This window comes from Notothenia rossii, assembly GCF_949606895.1.
Source record: "Notothenia rossii genome assembly, contig: scaffold_121, whole genome shotgun sequence".
NCBI classification, from domain to species: domain Eukaryota; kingdom Metazoa; phylum Chordata; class Actinopteri; order Perciformes; family Nototheniidae; genus Notothenia; species Notothenia rossii.
Window position 1 is genome coordinate 148,170 of NW_027639504.1, and position 6,831 is coordinate 155,000.

Consider the following 6,831-nt stretch of genomic DNA (forward strand, 5'->3'; position numbering starts at 1 on the left):
CAGTTATTGTCTGACCTAAAGCAAGTAACACAAAGAATGGAAAAATGTAACTTTAAAGACGACTAAAATCTTGAATTTCTTGGCAAATGTCCCAACACCGAAATCAAAGAACGGGAAGAGACCTTTGACCAAATTACGAAGCGTCTATGTGACCACAGTCAGGAGGATGTCAGCCCTCCACTAAATCAAATGGCATATCACCAGGTAGTAAACACGCTTTACTGTTGATGCAATCATAGTTCATCAACGTTTTCATTGGTCCCTCTTCTTTAAAGAAGACCAGGAAATGATGGATACACGGATCGTGTTCAAATCAATAGGCACGCAATGACTCTAAATAATAATGATCACGCCACCAAACACACATTCAGACTAAAGGAACCAGCCTGTTTGGAAAATGAGAGAAGTAGAAAGTACAGGTATCTGTGTTCAACATGTAAGAAGTAGAAAGTACAGGTATTTGTGTTCAACATGTAAGAAGTAGAAAGTACAGGTATTTGTGTTCAACATGTAAGAAGTAGAAAGTACAGGTATTTGTGTTCAAAATGTAAGAAGTAGAAAGTACAGGTATTTGAGTTCAACATGTAAGAAGTAGAAAGTACAGGTATTTGTGTTCAACATGTAAGAAGTAGAAAGTACAGGTATTTGTGTTCAACATGTTAGAAGTAGAAAGTACAGGTATTTGTGTTCAACATGTAAGAAGTAGAAAGTACAGGTATTTGTGTTCAACATGTAAGAAGTAGAAAGTACAGGTATTTGAGTTCAACATGTAAGAAGTAGAAAGTACAGGTATTTGAGTTCAACATGTAAGAAGTAGAAAGTACAGGTATTTGTGTTCAACATGTAAGAAGTAGAAAGTACAGGTATTTGTGTTCAACATGTAAGAACTCAAAGTAAAAAGTCGTCAGGAAAATAAGTAGTGGAGTAAAGTACTGATACCTGAAAAATTCATTAAGTAAAGTAACAAAGTATTTGTACTCCACTACTTCCCACCTCTGATGACAATGGTCTATCCGTGTAACATATGTCTCGTGTGAGCAAAGCCAGTTGTATCTGACAGGAGGCAGACTGTTGAAATCTCTCCGGCTCCTCAGGACTCTCTCTGTACTTCAGTCAGCATCAAAGGCTAACCTCCCCCTCCCAGGGGACGCACATGGGCTGATCCGTTACCTTGTTTCTGCATTAATGAGATCAGGACTATACCATTGAGGTGGCTCGCTGAGGGCCATAACGTGCATGACAAAAGCTTGCCGAACCCTGTTGCAAATACTGCATTCGTGAGATTAAAAAACCATCGTTATCATGTGAAGTATAAAAGTATTTAACCCTTAAATGGGTAATCACATTTAGATATTTTGGAAAATTAAATAGATTGCTATTTTCTACATTACAAGTATATTAGATGTTTATACACCCATGTTACACCATTATTACACCCTTATTTTCCCATGGCAAACCTATATTACATTATATATTACTTGTTAGACGCTGTTATCCAAAGCAACTTACATACTTAATGCTGTGGAGGCAGGAGCAATTTGGGGTGAAGTGTCTCAGGGACACAACGACATGCTGACTGCAGAGGGGTTTGAACCTCTGACCCCCTGATCCCAACACCAAGGCACTATCCACTGCGCCACACGCCTCCCGTGTATAGAATATTATTAGTCCCCTATTACACCTATATTGCATTCTTATGTCACCCATATTACAATTCTATTATACCCATAGTATACCTATATTACACTGGTATTACACCCATATTACAATGTTATTAGACCCAGGGCTCGACATTAAGGACTGCCCGATGGCCCGGGGCCATCTAGTATTTAGCTCGGGCCATGAAGCCTCACCTGCTGGTTGCCCGATCGGGCAATCTCTTATACCAGTATCATGCAGCTCGCGGATCCAGTAATGAGTGACCCGACAGTAAAACTAAACATATCTATAACTAGTTTAGGTAGTTTGAGAGGTAATTAAAATAGCTACGTGTGATATTCTAACCGGATTGTTCCGCTCACCGCTGCATGTGATCATGCAGAGCTGCGTGTCGACTCGTCAGCAGCAGCTGATCTCTCTCTCTCCCGTCAGATTAGACTTGACTCGCGTTTATGTCCATATCGATCAGATCCAGCTAGTTTTAGCTAATGATATGACTACCTGCTTATTAAAAGACACCGTGACCTAAACAATAAGTGTCGCTATGCAACTGGTTGAGGCCACAAAGTATAGCGCAGCATGCATTTGTTTATATGCCCTCCGGAACCCCAAGGCATTAGCAACAGATCAACGCACAATCAACCCATACAGCACATCTCTTTCTCCACATTACGTGTTAGACATTAGAATTGAGTACTCTTGTCTGTCACATACTCTTCTTGTCTGTCACATAAGTGGCGCAACTGAAGCGGTATTGCGCTAAAGGGAAATTATTTTGACCGGACATTTTGACCAAAGAGATTTAGATTTGTTTGCTAACGGGAACTCTGACGTCGCCATTGTGTGTGCTTCGCGGATGCACTCGGCTGCTCGGGTCTGCTCGGTCAGCTTCTGGATGAGGAGGCATTCCTTCGACCGACTTACAGTATATAACATTACAAACATTTTTAACAGGGGCCACAATAGCGTAAATAATGTTTGTTTTGGCAGTTATAACTGAATTTAATGTTTTCTACTTTTTTACATATGGGAAGGCATTTGCCTTCAACAGATGGAAAGTGTCTTGACCAACAACTTAAGTATTTATTATAGCTATGCAGGGCATGCAAGCGAGCAAACACAAACAAGTGAAATGAAGAATACAATTGAAATTGTAATATTGTGGTGGTTCATCTTATAATTCAGTCTATAGAATGCACCAGACAGCATCTAAGACCTGCAAAAATCTAAATGTTCTAGGGGGAGGCCCCCCAAACCCTTCGTGCGTCATTTCGTCCGCACGCATTTTTCAGGGCAATCTCTATTGGGCTCAGGGCTATCTGTAAATTAGCTTAGATGGCCCACAGGGCCATCTCCCAAAATCCTTAATGTCATGCACTGAGACCCCTATCACACCTACTGTATATCGCACTGTTTTAACACCCATATAACAATTGTAATATACCCATAGTATACCTATATTAAACTGTTGTTACACCCATATTCAACATTAAAACACCCATGCACTGTTATGACACCCATGTTACACCCTTATTACATCCATAGTACACTGCTATTACATATGTAACACCAACATTAAACCCATAATATACTATAATTCAAATGACTACGGTATATCCACCCGGGATACAGAAACCATTGAGGGTTAATGCAAGTTGAATATAGAGGCTGTTGACGATGCACACACTGATTTTGTACTCGGCTAACTTCTTCTTCTCTGCCTTTATTTTTCTTTCACACTTCATTCATCTCTATCCATCGCTTTGCTCGCTTCGCCGTCCCATTTATACCAGTGGAATTACTGCCAGGGCACGGTTATAATTGAATTTCCAGATTCGCGCACTCCCGCTCCCCTCTTTATCCGCCACACAGCAACCCCCCCCCCCCCATTTCCTCTGGCCTCCACTCTCAATCTCTCTCTTCTTAAGAGCAGTATTAATGCACTGTCCAACACACTCACTCAAAGTGCCAGAGGTCTGCGAGAAGTTTCATTAGCCTTTGAGAAAAATAAAAAACAGAAGCAGGGCGATATGGTCGTTAAACAAAGAAAGGAATATCACCGGTGGGAGTGTGTTGAACGGTTAGGAAGCTTTAAATAAAGTGGCTCCAAACACTTCTCTTTAATGTATTGGCTAGCGTTCCAACTTCCAACACATTGTTAGGCTAAGGGGCGGGACATTTCTAAGAGGTTGACCAATCACAACAGAGCCGGCCAGCTAACCAATCAGAGCAGACTGGGCTCTGGTTTCAGACAGCGGGTGAAAAGAGGTGCTGCAGCACAGGCAGTATGAGAACAATAAAGAGCTTTATGATTATTAAAGCATGGAGACATGTCCCAGTAGACACTAAATACAGATATGAACCTAAAAATGAGCAACATATGTCCTATTTAATAAACCACTGCATACCATATATGTGTTTCTGCTTTGTGAGGAAGTAAGGACGAGGCATTTTCAATAAAAAGGCAGAAGAAATATCACCAGTGGGAGTGTGTTGAACGATTAGAAAAGCTGAAAATAAAGTGCTGCAAAACACCTCTCTTAATTTACAGCAACAATAATTAGGGTCTGGCCACATTAACACCTCTGTTGGCACCAAGGTGATCGATTAGTGCGTATTAAAATATCCCAGAGGGGGGAGCGAGGCCAGAGACTCAAACAGGAAGCCAAGCTGGAGAGAGGCTTTGAATGTATACTGTACACACTGACACTACAGCGGGATGAATGGAGGAGGGGGAGGGAGGATGGGGGGATAGAGAGATAATGCCTTAGAGGAGGGAAAGAGATAAGAGAAACAGAAAAATGAAGAATTTAAGCAACAAAAGATAGAGATGTAGAAAAAAAGCAGCAGGGGTGTTTCTGAGGGATAATGTTGTGATTGGTCTGTCGGTTGTATTATTATTATTTTTTACACTCTTGCTGTTTTTACTACATATGTTACGACCCCCCTAAAAACGAGGTGGTTAATTCGTAAATAAACACATTTCAGTCAAAATTGTGCAGACAATAGGATGAATGGAGGGACAGAGGGCAGACAGCTGTTTGGGAGCGAGTGAGCAGTGAAGGGGCAGGAAGCCAGGTTTGTGTACGTGTGTGTGTGTGTGTGTGTGTGTGTGTGTGTGTGTGTGTGTGTGTGTGTGTGTGTGTGTGTGTGTGTGTGTGTGTGTGTGTGTGTGTGTGTGTGTGTGTGTGTGTGTGTGTGTGTGTGTGTGTTTTCTACTTCATAATCAAAAAGTACATTGTTTGCCTTAATTTGTTCAAAATGTCTGTGGGACATTTATTACCTTACAGCTTTGTTAGCTCAGGTGTTTTTTGTCCCTGATGCTCAGGTAACCATACCAAGCCATCGTAGAAAGAGCAAGAAGAGATGCATATAGTACAACACCAAGGTGTAAATAGCTACAGTGCTTAAGAAAAGATGTGCCTTTATACTTCCACCATAGGGGAATTACAATTTGAAGCAGCAGCACAAGGGACTGAAGTTATCAAAGAAACATTTCCATAAATACCTATACATCCAAAACAGTATCTAATGTGTAGCCCGGTTGCAAATAGCATTGTTAGCTACAGACACCCGGGTGGAAATAGCATTGATAGCTACAGACACCCGGGTGGAAATAGCATTGTTAGCTACAGACACCCGGGTGTAAATAGCATTGTTAGCTACAGACATCCGGGTGTAAATAGCATTGTTAGCTACAGACATCCGGCTGTAAATAGCATCGTTAGCTACAGACACCCGGGTTTAAATAGCATTGATAGCTACCGACACCCGGGTGTAAATAGCATCGTTAGCTACAGACACCCGGGTTTAAATAGCATTGTTAGCTACCGACACCCGGGTGTAAATAGCATCGTTAGCTACAGACACCCGGGTGTAAATAGCATCGTTAGCTACAGACACCCGGGTTTAAATAGCATTGTTAGCTACCGACACCCGGGTGTAAATAGCATCGTTAGCTACAGACACCCGGGTTTAAATAGCATTGTTAGCTACGGACACCCGGGTGTAAATAGCATTGTTAGCTACGGACACCCGGATTTAAATAGCATTGTTAGCTACGGACACCGGGTGTAAATAGCATTGATAGCTACAGACACCCGGGTGTAAATAGCATTGTTAGCTACCGACACCCGGGTGTAAATAGCATTGTTAGCTACCGACACCCGGGTGTAAATAGCATTGTTAGCTACGGACACCCGGATTTAAATAGCATTGTTAGCTACGGACACCGGGTGTAAATAGCATTGATAGCTACAGACACCCGGGTGTAAATAGCATTGTTAGCTACAGACACCCGGGTGGAAATAGCATCTGCCTTATTTTATTCTCTTTGCTTTTTAATTACACTATTACTTAATGCTCTTAATATTTTTCATTTTTGTAAAGCACTTTTAAATGCCTTGTGTTGAAAGGTGCTTTATAAATAAACGTTCCTTTCCTGTGTGTGCTGTGTGCTACGTTTGGGCTTAGTAGGGCTCTCTGCTACATACAGTATGCATGTGTTTCTTTGTGTGTGTGTGTGTGTGTGTGTGTGTGAGTGTGTATTACATGGTTGACGGGCCTTGGTCTTCCAGAGCCTCCCAATGAGTGCACACACACTCTACCCGGAGCAGTTATTTGACTCGGAGGGGAGAGAGAGAGTCAATAACTCAGGTATTTCAATTACACACACAGGGGCACATCAATGACTGCGAAAGAAATAGACCCACTTCCAATCTTGCTCGAGAATATGCACACACACACATTTGTATGCAAGTACACACAGACACCAACGTCCTATCACACACACACATTTGTATGCAAGTACACACACACACACACACACACACACACACACACACACACACACACACACACACACACACACACACACACACACACACACACACACACACACACACACACACACACACACACACACACACACACACACACACACACACACACACACACACACACACACACACACACACACACACACACACACACACACACACACACACACACACACACAAAGCTGCATTCAATAGCCACTCTCAAATAGGAAGGTGCACTCAAACACAAACAATACAAAATGACAAATCACGACTGCAATCAGAGTAATACGGGGGTGTTTTTTTGGACACACACACACACACACACACACACACACACACACACACACACACA